Source organism: Artemia franciscana, chromosome 21 (genome assembly GCF_032884065.1).
Source record: "Artemia franciscana chromosome 21, ASM3288406v1, whole genome shotgun sequence".
NCBI lineage: Eukaryota > Metazoa > Arthropoda > Branchiopoda > Anostraca > Artemiidae > Artemia > Artemia franciscana.
Window position 1 is genome coordinate 9,876,658 of NC_088883.1, and position 17,918 is coordinate 9,894,575.

At 34.3% G+C, this 17,918-nt stretch overlaps 1 protein-coding gene and 1 long non-coding RNA gene across 2 annotated transcripts in view; one reads left to right on the top strand and one right to left on the bottom strand.

Moving 5' to 3' along the window:
• The first annotated feature begins 419 nt into the window (after positions 1-419).
• Positions 420-17,918, top strand: part of LOC136040566 (protein Wnt-5b-like) — a 148,132-nt gene continuing 130,633 nt past the window's right edge. Inside the window, exon 1 of the mRNA XM_065724793.1 lies at positions 420-492. The gene's annotated coding sequence lies outside the window, so the exon portion shown is untranslated. The remainder of the gene's footprint in view (positions 493-17,918) is intronic.
• Positions 7,667-17,918, bottom strand: part of LOC136040996 (uncharacterized) — a 29,037-nt gene continuing 18,785 nt past the window's right edge. The window contains exons 2-3 of the long non-coding RNA XR_010620929.1: positions 10,815-11,461; positions 7,667-7,838 (exon numbers count right to left, since the gene is read on the bottom strand). This is a non-coding gene — a long non-coding RNA (uncharacterized LOC136040996). The remainder of the gene's footprint in view (positions 7,839-10,814; positions 11,462-17,918) is intronic.

The window sequence follows — 17,918 nt, forward strand, 5'->3', positions numbered from 1 at the left end:
ATATATTACAATCTTATTTTTCATCACTATATTAAAAAAAATAGTTCTGGTTTGAATGTGTAGAACTCTTTTTCTTTTTTCGCTGCTTAAATTTTGATAGACATTTAAAATAATTACGTTCAGAAAAGAAATGTTGCCATTCCCTTAAACATAATTCCATTTCAAAGATGAGTTGAACTACGACAAATTGTTGACAACCATGACGGATTCATCATCCGGTTAGCTCTCATTACAAGGACTCAATTAAATCCCATTCCTTGATCTTGAACAATGCCTCCCGTTCTCGGCGATTTCGTTTGTAAGAAGTTCCGCTGGCCTGAGAATCGGCGGTGCCTTTGATGTTCACCATCCGCCAATCAAGAATAGAAGAAGGTGGAGATTATTCTTCTATTTCGGCGATATAGCAGAAGGCCCTGTATGAAAGCAGTTGGCTTCTTAAGTGTTAACAGTTAAAAGCAAATAATTGGATATCTATATTTAATATCTTTAAAGGTACAGAAATGTAAAATATTAGCCCAAATAGTAAGATAAGGTTTTATTCTTCAAATGGTGTTTTAGCATTACCTGAACAATTGTTTTGGGTCATGAAACTATTGTTAATAGATGCATTTTGACTTTTTGAACAACTTTTCTCTCTTGCAAAATTACCGCAAACTCACCGTTGTGGAGTTATTATATATTTGCACATTAGGGGGGGGGGTAAAGCATAGCATATATTAAATACAGCAATGGCTAGTTTACATATTTAATATAAACTATGCTTTACCCCCACCCCCTGATGTGCAAATGTATAGCCCAAATTTGTTTCTAAACTATTACAGATTCGCGATTTCAAATTTTCGATCAACGAAAGCGGAAATGATTGCAATTCTATATGTGTAAATACAGGATATTTGGGCCGCAATAACTCCATAACGGTGAGTTTGCGGTAGTTTTGCAAGAAGGAAAAGATGTTCAAAAAGTCAAAATACATCTATTAACAATAGTTTCATGACCCAAAACAATTGTTCAGGTAATAGGAACATTGACCTGGTTTTATAGTAAAAATGTTATAATTGTATTTATTTCCACATAGAAAATACGTAATATGGGATTTAAAGAGGGGATTGTGCGCAATTTCAACGGTTAGAATTACTATATTTAGAAAGTATGATCAGTGGGACAAATTTTCAACGTTTAAACATACTCTTGGACTTTAAGGGATCCATATTTTGCTCAAATAATGTTCGAGACATCTCCGAATAATACTAATTTAATACTATTTTAGTAATTAAATACTTTATTAAATGAATTAATATGTGAATAAATGTAGAAGGAAACATGATGACCTGATTAATATAAATATACTGCATATTATAAAGAAAGAATTTTATTGTGTTAGTGTTTTTTTTTTAGTTTGATTGACTATATATCCTAAACCTACATATGGAACCATGAGGGAGGGACCAGGGACATCGTTTGGGGAGTGGTGCTGTTGCCTCCTCTAATAATGCGGAGAATAAAATTATTATATATCCTGTGTCCCTTGAGTATCCGGATATGGACCCCTCATATTCCCCAATAAAAGTGCTGGCGAGTCAACTTGAGGGGGGCTGGGCATGAAAGGTCACAAACGAGACTTAAATAATAAGAAAGAACATAAAATTAGCAATCTAAAAATGTCTCTTCTTTCGTTCCAGCATTTCTTTTTCTGGAGAGATATTTTTTTTTCGATTAGCTCACTAATGAGATAGCTCAGAAATAGACATGCCTTTACAATTGGAATTTCATCCTGAATTCTAATATAAATTCACTTGTGTTGAAAATGAACTTTGCCCTCACTACCCTGACTTGCAAATGCAAACCCTGAGTTGTAAATATCCACTGAATTCTTCTTCAAGTTGATTTAGCAGTTTGTCTAAATAATAGAAAATTCAATATACATATAAACTTCAGGGTATATATTTGAAAATTAAGGGAGGGAGTTCTTTCCCGACGCAAATGTAAGTGTAATGTAATGTAGTGTAAATGTAGTGTAAATGTAAATGTATTCATTGTTCAGCAGCTTTTTGAGGCAGTAAAAAGACAAGGGTCTCAAATTTTACCGAAAGAAGAAGATAATCACCTCTCAGTTTAAGAGTGTAACCCCTTTAAGGGTGCCACTCAACGGCACTTCTTTTATAATACACAAATTCAGTTCAGTTCAATTCAGTCGGCTTTAACCACATTGTGGCGTTAGTAATTTTGAAAAACCTTCATAAAGAGGATTTAATAAAAGAAATGGTACTTCCGTATTAGCCAGTACACACTCAAGAAGTAAAGTTAGGTCAATCATAACGAAATATACAAAATATGATGAAAATATAATATTTTAGTTTATATAGTAATATAATTTGGGCTATATATTTGCAAATTAGGCGGGTGGGCATGGGTAAAGTAATCTAACCTAACCTTACACCCCTCCCCCTCTAATGTAAAAATATATACTCCAAATTTTACAAAGTCCAATGCATTCTGTCACACTTCATTTGTCTTTGTGGCTATGTAACCGCTTTCTTTCATCTTACATTCAGCAAAGCTCTCGAGTATGTACTGTTTAATACGGAAGTGCCAAAGGAATATTTTAAAATTCACGTTTTTGGCATTTCTGCATTAAAAGTGTATTTTCTGAGTAGTTTCTCTTATTAATTTTTAAGAATAGAGCAAATTTCTATCGTACTTTTCATAGTTTCCTTTTTCGTTCACCCTACCTCCACTCAACGACGTTTTTTATATTATAGACATTCAGCTCACGAATGAAATTCAGCTAATATGTCCCACTGGTAATTCGAAAATGACAAGAAAAAAACAAAACATAAAAAACAGTTCGTTTAAGAAAAGATGCCTAAAATATATTCCTACATAACCTGTACATATTGATTTGTTAAAAAATTTTTTTCGTTATTTGATGTATTTTCGCTAGTTTCTATTGCTATTTGCCCTATTTCCCTTTCAAAAGTTAAGAAGATAAAAAAAGAAAAAATTGAGAATGTTGATAGGCTACTTCGATAGGCAAAAGCTGGGGAAAATAATTTCAAAATGTTTCTGAAACTAACAACTTCGTCGAGATAGTCGACGAATCTAGGGTGTCTAAAATAGGCGCTAGAAGAAACAAAAATGTATCTACTTGCTCTTTCATATGACTCGAGTTATACGAAGTCACTCGATAGAATTGCTAAGATTTTGTGCTTTTATCTTGTAAATTAACTGATAATTTTCCAAGATGTGAGAAAAATTAAGCACATTTCGTAGTCTAGGTGATTGAATAGATTCGTAGTCTATACACTAGCGTAGATTTTAAAAAGAGCAACCCTTCCATGTTTTATCGTTCGGTATCTTAATATAGAAGAAAATATCGTAAAAAGTTGGGAGAGGGCTCATAAAATTTTCCGTATATAAATGTAAACTCCAATTAATTTTTGGTTTATGGTGCTACAAAAAACAGGTTTTACTCCAGTTTTTGCTTATAGCGAAAGTTACCAATGCACGCCAGAATTTCCCAGAAATTCTTTGTCAAAGCTGAAAATTAATGGGCTCACTTGAATTTATTTGCGATTTTTGGCCCCCATATGCTAATATTGTGCAATTATATAATAGATATTAGAATCAAGTGTCTGCAGAACAAGATTTAGGGGAGGGGAAAAAACACATTTTTTATGGTATTTTTAATTTACTTTCATATTTGTTTACATCAAACAAGAAATGTCCGAATTTTTATATGATTTTTTTCCGTGAATATTTACCTATTCGTACCGGAATTAGCGGAAATTTATGTGTCGTAAATTGCAAAACTTTTATGTCACAAACTTCTGAAGCCGCCAAGTAGTTTAAGCTATTTTTTGACAAAGCATACTACTTTTTTTTTTATCCATTTGACTTCATCATAAGAAGAGTCTTATTACAATAATCTCACTTGAATAGGGGTCATATCTACGGAATACGTAGTGAATTATTTGTCTGGAATGCTACGATCAAAGTAATTAGCTACGATAAGGGTTGAATGCTCCCTTAGCTTCAGGTGAGATAAGAATAATTATTTATTCTTATAATTTATTATAAGAATATATAAATAATTATATTTATTATTTATAAAAATAATTATAAATAAATAATATATAAATAAATATATAAATAATATATTTATTTATTATTAATTAATTATATATTTATTTAATTATTATTATATATATTTATTTAATTAATTATATATTTATTTAATTAATTATATATATTATTATATATATTTTTTTTAATTATTTATATATAGAATATATAAATAAATAATTATATTTATTCTATAATTATAAGAAATTTACAGTATAGTAGATTTAAGAGCATATTAATTTACTAAGTGGCTCTGAGATGAGGAAAAGTAACTTTCTTCGTAGTTTCGTAATTTTTGATAGTTTGTCTTTTTTAAACTTTAAAGATTTCCCTATTCAAAATTTTGAGCTTTATATCGAATAAGAAAACGCGGTAGTTAAATCACTAAAGGTACCGACAGTGCTTGCATTTCTAAAGGCGCTATTAGCACCAGTGCGACATCTCTAAAAGTTAGGTTTTTCCGAGTTAAAGAATCAGTTTCTTGATTTTTTTTTTTTTTTTTTATAAAAGATGTTAACAATAGTACCACTTTAAACATTCATTTTACATGGCGACAATTTTTTGCTTGTTTTGTTTAAAAACTTTACTGAAAACTTTTGGAGATAATTCTGCCCAGATAACAAGAAAGGCTATCCGGAAACGCGACACATAGTGGTATTGATGAGGTGAATCTTAAAGGGATTAAGAACAATTGAATTGTCGAAGACGTCGATGCTTCGAGGCTCGATTTATTAAGAAGACTTATAAGCATGAAGATTCTCACTAAATAATTGTGTTTCTATTTACTGGAATTGAATAAATTAAATTCTGTTGAATGTTTGAAAAATATTGTTCAGTTGAATATGAAAAAATATGTTCTGTTGAATGTTTGAATTCTGTTGAACGTTGAAAAATATTACTGGATAATATACTACTTATTGAAACATATATTACGCGATATGTATTGGAATCTGTCTTGAAAATAAAACATTATTGATTCATTGTTAAATTAGATAGTATAACAAGAACAAATTTGACAAAAATATGGTATTATATTTGGTCTACTTAAAATAGTTAAGATTTCTGATATTTAATCTACTAAAACAGCGGATTTGATTTGCCGATCACAAGCAATAGTCCTATTTTAAAAGAATGTCCTAAAATTTCGACGAATCGTCGCACCACTGGGAGCCCGGTACCCTGGCCTCACTTTTGAACTGGCTTTCTCTTCTTCACAATCAGATGGAAGGATTTTTTCATATCTTAGTTTGCCGGATGCCGCAGGATCGCAGCCAAAGCTTACAAAGCATCTCCAATGTAAGTCCTTCTAAGTCGAGTGACTTTGTAACTCCATTCCATTGTTCAGAAGTCATATTTACTTCTCAATGACATCATCTACTGTCAATGACAGAAGTCATTGTTCAGATACTCCTTTCAAAATATCATACTCTTGATTTGGTAGAGACCCGCTTTTTCGAAATTATTGGTGAATTAAATACAGGGTGGATACCTATGTATTAGTTTAGAATTAAAAAAAAAAAACATCATCAGCTTTTGAGCAATTTCATTAGTTGATAAAGCCCTCCACATGTTATCAAACGCATTGATGTCTGTAAGACTTTTATCTTTGATTTCACAAAAGAGCTGACATTCAACTTCTTTACTACTAAGAAGTTTAATGTTATTTTTTTTATTGTACCTTAATTTAATGGCTGCAGTTTGGATACACAGTTTTGTGGTTGAACCTCTATTTTAAGTTTTATGTTGTGGGAGAATCCCGTGCATTGTGAAATTGTCTATGAACAAGAAGATAAACTTTTTCTTGACATTGTTGTCGAGGCTGGCTAATATAGGGGTCCAAAGAGTACGGGTAACTTATAAGAGTGGAAGAGTGGCATTGTTTCAAGCTTTGTAATTGCTTTGGTGTCAGGAACTGAGATCTGACACTTATTACTACCCTAAGCTTACCGATTACAAAAATTAAATTAATTATTTTCAATATTTCATGGAAACAATTGCCTAGTGTCACCAAACGTTAGATGGCGTTGATAGTTTTTATCGACTTTCCAGCCAGTTCCCACTCTTATAAGTTACCCATACTCTTGGGTGGAGGTGCATAGGTATATCTTCAATTCATTTGAAATATTGCAATTTTTAGAAATTTGTAAAGTTAACCTATTTTGGAAAAAAAGCTTCAAGATATATTGGGATCCAAATAAGATGTATGACTGCAATTCAAGTTAATCGATTAAGTGCAATTCTTTGAATATATTGATTTATCAACAGTTACTATTTTTTTTAATTACCAGAACCAACAATGCATACAAAGGATTGCCATTTAAAAATGGATTTGATTTGAAAGCATCTGATGTCTTTTGACTTATACCCCTTATTTATTTCAGGAACTTAATTTTCTGCACCCAGATTTTCACTGGTAAATTTTCGAAATAAATGTTTAATTCTCTAGTTGAAATTTTAAACCCAGTCATCCCTGCCTAAAAAATTCAGCTTACGAAGCTGTTTAGTGAATGCTGTGGCTTTTTTGAAAGGATGGTTTATTTACTGTTATATTTTTGCCACTATTTCAAATGCTGCAATGTCTTTGTCTTTGTCAATATCTTTGTCATTTGCAATGTCAAAGCCAAACTCTTCAATGTATTTGAATACGGGCTATATAGGTCTCTTTGACGAGGAGAGAGAATTTTTGTACTTATCATTTTCTTTTATATGTAGATGGGGTGGGTGTTAATTCATTTGCCAAATTACTTAGCAATACTACTCCTCCTATATAACTCATATTTTTCTGAGGTATTTCCATCAGAAGGATAGATAGTTTGCGCGTACCGAAAAGAGTAGACAAATCTGCCACATGAAGCCGCGGTTAGTTACCTGAGGGCTCGTAGGTTCAACTCTCACTGGCGGCAATTTTCTCCACACTTTCTTTTTGCTTGTAATACATCCTGGTTCAGCCTTAGAAATACTACTACTACTACTACTAATAACTCACTGCAGCACCAAGCCGCCTAAGGCCAACACAGCTACGCACGCTCCTCCTCCAACCTAAACTATTTAAAGCCTCCCTCTTTACACCCTCCCAGGAAGTTCCCATTTCCTTTAAATCTTTATTTATGACATCCTCCCAACCCAGACAAGGACGACCTGCTTTCCGTGTAGCCCCAGACGGTTGGCCAAAAAGGACAATCTTTGGTAATCTGTCATCCTTCATCCGTAGAACGTGGCCTAGCCATCTCAACCTTTCTTTCATTATAGCCCCAGAAAGTGGGATTAAACCACACTTTTCGTACAACCTACTGTTTGAAATACGGTCAGTCAGCCGGGTACCCAGAACAATCCGTAGGCAATTTCTTTGGAAAACATCTAGTAAATTTTCATCTGCTTTTCGGAGTGCCCATGCTTCAGAGCCATATTTGACCACTGTCATCACTGTAGCTTCCAATATTCTAATCTTGGTTTGTAGACTTATCTTTCTATTCTTCCAAACTTTTTTTAACTGTGAAAAAAACACCCTGGGCCTTTAAAATACTTGTGATGAATATAGAATTATGATCAACGTATATTTTCGAGAGCAAAATGATTGTTCGCTTCCTAAATTGATCTCTCTGATTTTCCACTTGCTTAAGCAGGGAAAGGCGAACCGGGATAGCCACTTTCCTTTATTAGTTGCAACAATAATGCTACTTGCTTTTCCATATTCTTGGCATATTTCTTACTGTTTGCTAAAAGTAAATATAATCTGTGGTTAAATGACATTCTTATTAATAATTTACATTAAAAAACTAATTGTGGTGACTAATTTATACACACTAGAAATATGTGCTAATTTTCAAAGAGTGAAATTGAAAATGCAAGCAATAATAACTTATTAGAAAAAAAAACTATGATAAATAAATTAACCAAATAGATTTAATAAATTAAAACTAACTAATAAATTAATAGAATTAAAGGTTGCGGATATTTGAATAAAAGCAAAAAATGATTCTAAGACGCAAAGCGTCCAGTCGAACTTTGTTAGCACAGAAAGAAAACCATTAAAAGAAGTTCGTAAAAGGAAAATTTCCGGAATATTTTTACTAAAACTGAAAATAGTTTCGTATCTAGGACCTGACATCAGTTCTAGCAGGTTTCGTTATAAAAAATATGATGTTTTACTTAATATATTTTATTTAAATATTATAGTGTCTTGTTTTCATCGTCGCATGTTTCCATTCACACGACAAAAATCAGGACGTATTGTGTTCTGTTGCACCGGCTAATACGCGTTGTTCTTAATAATTAGGGTAGCATACATGAAAATTTGTAATAATTGAGAAATTTGTTTTTCTGTCCAAATGAGTTGACTCAGTTTATCAGACTCAAGGCTCAATACTTGTCTAAAAGTCAGAACGTACACCCCTATTCACAGTTTTCTTTAGGGGCAATAGCAGGAGAAAAGTACTTGTTGGTAAACTTTATTTTTCAAACTTCAAATTCTAAGCCACCCAGTGAAATCTATTTACGGATCAAAACCCGCAAGCAATTCCAAGCTTTCAAATTGTTGGCGTCCAGTCTTGTTTGCAGTAAATGGATGAATTTGGAGTCAGATGGTTGTTGTGCTCACTCAGACTTACACCTGGATAGTTTGGCTTCGTTGAAGCCAAGCCCGAGTGGACCTAACCTCGGTCGCATGTTTTAGTTGAACCCATCCCAATTAAAATTATTAACATTTTACTCAGTAAAATTCCAAGATTAGTAATCTGATCTTAAGGTAATTGTACCTCCATGACCACCAAGTCATTGGCTCTTCGGTGACACTACAAACAACATTCCATTTGTTGCGAACAACAAGCAGTATTTAATTGCAACATTAATATACTGTCTCGTTGATTCTATAGTCACCTAAAATAAACAGTATATCCTATCTCTGATGCTATACCACAAGCTCTTGGCCGCATTAAGCTTCTTGAGAGTGAACCTACAGTTTACACTCTCTCTCCATCCCTGGATTACCAGCCCAGTCTAAGCTTCTGTTTCGGCCACATTACTAGAAATCCTTAATTACCTTTAATCCTTATATTTCATCCTAGTGCGGGACCAACCATTCTTTTAGTATCTTGCGGTCTATCTAAACGAACTTTTTGGCTCTGTTATATTAACGGTTTTTTGGTCAAACCTCTTCATTCATTGAGAGACGTGTTTGCCATATCACCACCAAATTCTATTTCAATAGCATCCTTAAACAATTTTACTGAAAATAACTCTCATCTTTCTCTTCTTTATTTGATACCCATGGTTCTGCATTGTATGCTAGGATCTTACGCAGTACCTAAGATACCCTAAATTTTGACCTTATCCAGATACTTTCGCTGAACACATGCCTTAGTTGTGGGAAAATATATATTGCTTTTCCCTTCTACTCCCTACACCTTTCCTGCAACTCTAGTGGTAGCGCAAGGGGTCTGTCTCCACTTTTGGCTTGAATTCATTTCAGTCATGTACAGTTCTTACTTACATTACTGCGAATCTGCTCAGCAAAATAAGACAAGTTAAGGAAAACTATAGGCAGCGCACTGCTTTGTACAATTTTTAATTATACGGTTTCGGGGGAGAATACCTCAATGATGGAGTATAGGGATGTCTAATCTACGTATCTAATCGTTGGAATATGCTCTCTGAAAAAACGTATTCCCAGATTAGCTCATTTTCTACATATAAGGCTTCGTACATACAATTATGTCCTGTTTATCCAAGTGTCTTTTAGATTCCGCATTTCCAAAAATGCCATTTGGCATCCCTACACTGAAAATAGGCGTAGCTTGATCTTCTATGTCACAATCCAGCAACATTTGGGCTCTAAGTCTATTAGGATCTTGATTTTTTTCAGTGCTTTTGCACTTGATTTAATTAAGAGTAGTTTAATTTAAACTTCAATAGTATAAAGGTAAAAGCCAAGAATTCGAATTGAAGTTGACTGTTCGTAATTCTGCATCACTGCAGCATGTTATAGCATCATAACTTGCATTGTATATTTTTAAATTTTGTAAAATATTTCTTATTTCGTATATTTTTATTATATATTTCAAATTTTACTGATGTATTTCAATTCTTTCATATTATATTTCTTTTTCACTTAACTGGCTACCCATGGCTACGTTTGGCCATCTATGCAAGGTTTTACCCTTTACCTTGACTAGGCCTATTGTACCTCCGAATTGACACCCCTCTGATTCAGGCTCTCTTTCTGGCAAGTGAGTGAGTTCATAACCCATAAATGTAGATTATTATTTTAGCCAAGGGATATGTGAAACTGATAAAAAAGAAGAAGATAAGTTGGGGCTCTAAAATGGGTTAAAAAAAGAAATCTTTGCCGTTACTGGCTCTGCAATATTACCCAGGAAGACTATAAAATACAAAGTAAGCTTAACATTAATCTGTTAAATTTTGGTTAAAATTAAAGATCTGATCTAGATTTATCTATATTCAGCTTGAAATTCCCTGAAAGTATGCATATTCTTCCGTGCTTGACCTATTTTTCTTGATTGTGAAATATCCAGGACTAAGTTAGTATGCAACACATGAGGATTCACATAAAAGAAATTGTCCTACAAATCATATTTATAATGCTCTTTTGGTAAAAGTGATTCTTTTATCTCCGACCTAACGTAAATGGAAAGTAAAAAAAGAGGTAAAATATAAATGCAAGTAATAGATCTTACTAGTTATCTTTATGATTCTAGATCTGATGAAGATCTTAGTAGTTATCTTTATGATTCTGCTGGGCGATGCTAGATGGCATTGGCCGTTTTTCTTTCACTGACAAAACTTGAGTTTACTCACTCGCATGGTTTCCATTAGTCTCTGAGTTAGCTTCAGCTGAAAAACAGCAAAAATTCATGGTTGGCCACTATCTATCACTGCAGTCTACGGTGGACTTCTACAAGAAAGCTAGCAAAAGATACTTGTTAGCATTATAGCACTGGTGCAGTCTAGTTTAATACTGGACTTATCAGGTTAGGTCTGTCAACATATTGATTATAATCTAAGTCTAGATTCAATGAAAAGGAAATTGTTCCATGATATAAAATCAAAAAGTTACAGTTCTAGGTCAAAGTAGGTAAATTTTTCCAAGGGAGTAGAACTTATCCGGAGCAAAGAGTTGAACATACGCTCGTAGATGATAGCGTGAGATTTTGTTGTTCAATAGGACATGAGAGAGTTGAGAATATTGGCTGTTGTCCCAATGATTTATCCGGGATCTAAGTAAAGGGCACATGGTGGCTTACCATTATCCGTCTTTCAATTTTTAATCAACATCAAACTTCCACGAATGGTCCAATGGGTATATCCGTTCATTTGATTTTTCCTGGAAATAGAAGCCCTATTGAGTCATCTCAGGTAAGGGGTTGTAGTTAGGCTTGAGTAATAGTTTTTACATAATAGCGGGACATATTCATTGTTCAACAGACATGTGATGGGCAATGATATGGACTGTTGTCCTGGTGATTCATCCGAGAGCTAATCTAAAGACATATGGCAGGTTAAAAGTTATCAGTCTTCTTCTAGAAAAATAATTATCCTAGCTATTATAAACTAGATTATTATACTAGGTGTTGCCTGGTTACAGCAAGTAATTAGACGTAATAGAAGTAAAACACTAATATTGCTGAATTCTGATCGTCTGTCGCAGTAATTCAATGAAAAGAAATGTCATCTGGGAAAGCAGAATTTTGTGGCATTTTATCGAATAAGGGAGGGGTGTTTAAAAGCCTTGGCTTGCCAGGATAATGGAGTGCAGTGTATTTCCTTGTGACTATTTACACTGAAAAAAAAAATGTTATTAGCCTAGGTTTAGATGTATGCTATTTCTTCAGTTAGCTAATAAGTTTCAGGACAATCGAACAAATGGGATTGTTAGATTAAATTATTTTTACTATTATTGGTTTGGTTAGAAGATTGTTGTTGTTATTGTACTGTTATTGTTATTAGATAATGGGAATTTTATATTAGGGATTATTACTTTGGTGTCAGAAAAATAGGAGTGTCCCCTTATCTTCAACCCTCATGCATTATACAACCATTTTTCAATTTTTTCGTCTGAGACATATCTTAAAGAGCCCGCTCAAAAAAATAATAATAATAGCCTATTAACGAATTTTGAGTGTCCCCTTCCCGTGTTTCAGATCTTTTTATCCTCTATCAAGGGTTAATTCTGTGTATACCTTTGTAATACCCAGGAAAATAAGCTAACAGTATTAGCAGGTTCAAGAAGGTAGTACCAACATACAAAGTCGTTTACAGTGTTGTACTGGAGTTCATAGACTGCCTGATTTTCATGGTTTTACGATTGGTTTCATCGAAACAAATTGAAAAATTGTTTCGTTGATTTTCATGGGTTTGCCAGTGGTAGATCTAAGATGTTGGAAAGGGTGCCTCCTGGTGTACGCAAATGTTTTTTTTTTTTTTTACTTTTATTCATTCCAATATGTCGACCACTAAGAGGACATCAGGGCACGGATAAAGAACAAGGGACAAGAGATACGCGTCCTGGCTCGGCTATGATTTAATTTTGCACCTTTTTTAGTCGCTCATTTACGAATCCGTTGAGCCAAAAAATAAGTGAAAATTTCTGTGGGAAAATTTGTCTGGCAAAAAAGTTAATATTTCAGAAACGATTTAACATATACAGGAGCTTTCCTCTTTTTCAATTACTTTTTTTGAATTCAGTTGTTTTTTGAATTCAGAGGATCTAAGTTACAATATTTGGAAATTACTATTCACATGTGTGGCATTCATCATACACAAGTAATGCTACGGGTATTGGTTGTTTAGAGTAGAGGTAGGAAGGGTCTCGACCTTGATGCTTAACAAGTGAAATTTACTAGTATAAACGATGAATCCATAGGTTGGAAAATTAAGATTTTTTTTTTAATTTCCATAAAAATCAACCAAATGCTAAAAGCTTTCATGTCCAAATATAGTAAAAAGCCAAATATTTTTTTTTCTGCTACCTGGAAAAAAATGTGTTTTTAGGATATCAATAAAAACTTAAGACATTCACTATGTATTTTAGACCTATTCAAAGAAGACTTTCTGTGTCAAGGCCACCCTATGCTTAAAGAAAAAAACTTCTAAGTGTGTTGGGGAAAAGCTTTTGTTTAGCTTTTTGAATTTATTTATTTGTTCTGCAGCAAGCTATAATAAAAGCTATTTATGGGAACCTATCCCATATCAAGACATTCCTGAAACCTGGCGGCTCTTATCTTTATGGACAAGATTCTTCTCCAAAAGAAATTGGGTTTTTACTGTAACAGGATTATAAAAGGAAGAGGTATATTTTGAATTAAGAACCGGAGAAATTTGACAAAATGAAGGGCAATTTAGCGTGATGCAAAATGAAGCGCCCTTCATTTTTTCCTCCAGTTTATCTGAATGATGGGATAATCACTTAGGAACGTAATAAGAACAGATATTCAAAGAAAATTTCCTACATTTTTTGTGGTTAAGTAGAAGGCAAATTAGGTTACAAATATTACCAAGATTTTAAGTCAAGTTAATAAACAACCAAGAGAGATAAAACTCTACAAAAAGAAAACTTCAATAGAGACGACGGCCAGTAGAAATGAATGTTGCTTTTTGATTCTCATTTCCTCAGTTGCTCTTTGATTCTCATTGAAGTAACTCAAATAGCTGCTTTTCCCTACGTGGATAAGTAGCGACAATTATATTAATTATTATTGGTGGTGGTTTTTATTATGGCACTTGGTAGTAACCAAGTGACATATAGCAATCGCAAATTCTGTCGGTCTGTCTGTCGGTCCCAGTTTTGCTACTTTAGGCACTTCCAGGTAAGCTAGGACGATGAAATTTGGCAAGCGTATCAGGGACCAGACCAGATTAAATTAGGAATAGTCATTTTCCCGATTTGACCATCTGGGGGGGGGGAGGGGGGACAGTTAATTTAAAAAAATGTAGAAAAAATGAAGTATTTTTAACTTATGAGCGGGTGATCGGATCTTAATGAATTTGATGTTTGGAATGATATCGTGTCTCAGAGCTTTTATTTTCAATTCTGACCAGATCTGATGACATTGGGGGGAGTTGGAGGGGGAAACCTAAAATCTTGGAAAACGCTTTGAGTGGAGGGATCGGGATGAAACTTGGTGGGAAAAATAGGCAGAAGACTTAGATACGTTATTGACACAACCAGAACGGATCTGCTCTGTTTGGGGGAGTTCAGGGGGGGGGGTAATTCTGAAAAATTAGAAAAAATGAGGTATTTTTAAGTTACGAAGGAGTGATCGGATCTTAATGAAATTTGAAGTTTGGAAGGATATCGTCTCTCAGAGCTCTTATTTTGAATCCCGACAGGATCCGGTGACATTGGGGGGAATTGAGGGAGGCCTAAAATCTTGGAAAACGCTTAGAGTGGAGGGATCGGGATGAAACTTGGTGGGAAAAATAAGAACAAGTCCTAGATACGTGATTGACATAACCGGAACGGATCCGCTCTCTTTGGGGGAGATGGGGGTGGAGGGTTAATTCTGAACAAATTAGAAAAATGAGATATTTTTAACTTACGAAGGAGTAGATCTTAATGAAATTTGATTTTTGGAAGGATATCGTGATTCAGATCTCTTATTTTAAGTTCCGACCAGATCCGATGACATTGGGGGGAGTTGGAGGGGGGACTTAAAATCTTGGAAAACGCTTAGAATGAAGGGATCAGGATGAAACTTGGTGGGAAAAATAAGCAGAAGACCTAGATACGTTATTGACATAACCAGAACAGATTTGCTCTGTTGGGGGGGGGGGGTTAATTCTGAAATATTAGAAAAAATGAGGTATTTTTAACTTACGAAGGAGTGATGGGATCTTAATGAAATTTGAAGTTTGAAAGGATATCGTGTCTCAGAGCACTTATTTTAAATCCCGACTGGATCAGGTGACATTGGGGAGAATTGAGGGGGGACCTAAAATCTTGGAAAACGCTTAGAGTGGAGGGATCGGGATGAAACTTGGTGGGGAAAATAAGCACAAGTCCTAGATAAGTGATTGACATAACCGGAAAGGATCCGCTCTCTTTGGGGGAGTTGGGGAGGGGGTAATTCTGAACAAATTAGAAAAATGAGGTATTTTTAACTTACGAAGGAGTGGTCGAATCTTAATGAAATTTGAAATTTGGAAAGCTATCATGTCTCAGAGCTCTTATTTTAAATCCCGACTGGATCCGGGGGAATTGAGGGGGGAACCTAAGATCTTGGAAAACGCTTAGAGCTGAGGGATCAGGATGAAACTTGGTGGGGAAAATAAGCACAAAAATGAGGTATTTTTAACTTACGAAGGAGTGATCGGATCTTGATGAAATTTAATGTTTGGAAGGATATCATGTCTCAGAGCTCTTATATTAAATCTCGACCTTATCCGGTGAAGGAGAAGTGGGGGGGGGACCTAAAATCTTGGAAAATGCTTAGAATGGAGGGATCGGGATGAAACTTAATGGACAGAATAAGCACAAGTCCAAGATAGGTGACTGACATAACCGGACCGGATCCGCTCTCTTTGGCGGAGTTAGATGGTGGGGTTCAGTGCTTTGGTGAGTTTGGTGCTTCTGGACGTGCTAGGACGATGAAAATTGGTAGGTATGTCAGGGAGCTGTACAAACTGACTCGATAAAGTCGTTTCCTCCGATTTGAACATCTGGGGGGCTGAAGGGAGAGGAAAAATTAGAAAAATTGAGGTATTTTTAACTTGCGAGTAGGTGATTGGATCTTAATGAATTTTGATATTTAGCTTGACCTCGTGACTCAGAGCTCTTATTTTGAATCCCGACCGACATTAAGCCTCTGATTTTCCTTTTAAAGCAATCTGTTGATTCTTAAAATTTTGCTAGAGCTCATACCATATGAGCTCTTAGCTCTTGGCTCTTCCGACCTCGTCACAAGTGCCATATGAGCTCTTAGCTCTTGTTTGTTTTTAGATTAGTTTTCTGTTAATTTTCATCTTCTGCTGAAGACGCCTCGTTTGGATACAGGCGAAATATCCGCGTTGTTTTAGTCGCTCAATTCTACTGGCCGTCGTCTCGTTTGAAGTTTTCTTTTTGTAGAGTTTTATCTCTCTTGGTTGTTTATGGTCATGTCTGGCCAGTTCGGCTTATGAACTTTCATTAAGTCAAGTTAGAAAATATTTATAAAATGATTATAGACTAATAAATTACAAAGAGTTAAATGAAGCGAGTAGCTTAATTAAAAGGAATCTTTATGTTAGGGTGGTGTATTTGTTGTAATTAAGGAATTAATTAATTCCTTCCAAGATTCCTTCAGATGATATGTATAAAATTCTGAATAATATAATTTAAATATCACAAAGGGGGTATCAGAATTTTAGAAATGCCTAGATGGCTTGGACCAAAATTGGCTGGAAACCACCGGGTTAATCTATTTGTTGTGTAAATGAAGTCGATATTGAAAATTGGATAATTTATTTAAGTTGTAAATCACTTAGCGTAGAAAGAGCATGTCCATAATTTGAACTTATTGGAGAAAACATAATTTTGTTTCTTTGAACATTAAAATCCTAGAGGATCCCCGTTTTAAAGGGGAAATTTTTAAACCAAAGGAGAGAGGGAAGGGAATTCCCTGGCATGATTTGAAAAACAGTTAAAAATCAAATTAAATAAGCAAGTTTTCTCAACTAAAAGTAAGAAGCAACAATAAAACTTGTAACAAACTGACTTTATTCCGTTTATTCGGGGGACTGTCCCTTCCTCAGCTATCTTTCTTTGCGCTAAAGTTTTGCTTCTTGTCATAATATCTTGAGAAAGACTGCTCAAACACAAGTACTTTGAATTTGAAAAAGATTAAATAAAAAAAAACTAATTTTTTTAAGCTGAAAGTAAGGAGCGACATTAAAACTTAAAACGAACAGAAATTACTCCGTATGTGAAATGGGTTGTCCCCTCCGCAATCCATCGCTCTTTACGTTAAAGTTTTTAATTGTTTTAAAAAGTAGAATTGTGGCAGAGTCAAATTAATTTCTGAACGTTTTTGAATTAATGCATGTTTGGTTTTGGCTCTCCGCACATAAATTATTAAAATGAAATTTGTATATTAATTCTTTTTTTTGGCTAAATGGCTTTCTCTTAGTTTTGATCAGACGATTTTGAGAAATAAGGGGTGGAGAAGGAGGCCTAGTTGCCCTCAAATTTTTCGGTTACTTAAAAAGGCAACTAGAACTTTTAATTTTTAACGAACGTTTTTATTAGTAAAAAATATACGTAACTTAAGAATTAACTTACGTAACAAACTTTCATAATCTTATATTTTTATTATGTATACGAGGGGGTTTGTACCCTCGTTAATACCTCGCTCCTTACACTAAATCGTAAGTTTTGTCCCAATTCTTTAAGAATGACCCCTGAATCAGAAAGGCCGTAGAATAAATAGTTGAAATTACTAAAAATACTTTAGCATAAAGAGCGAGGTATATATCTCCTCCTAAATACCTCGCTCTTTATGCTAAAGCATTTTTAGAACCCTTTCTATGCGTAATAATCTCTGTTCGTTTTAAGTTTAAATGCTACTCCTTCCTTTCATTTGAAAAAACGTTTTCATGTTTATTTTTCATTGTTTTCTTATAGTAATGCTAGAAAATCCTTCGCCCTTTTCATTGAATTTGTCTTCCCCCTTGACAGGTTCCTCCAAGGAAAGATCCTCCAACATAGCCCCCTCCCCTCAGCCCCACCCCCAAACAAAATAAGATCCCCCTGAAAACGTCTGTACACTTCCCAATAACCATTACTATATGTAAACATTGGTCAAAGT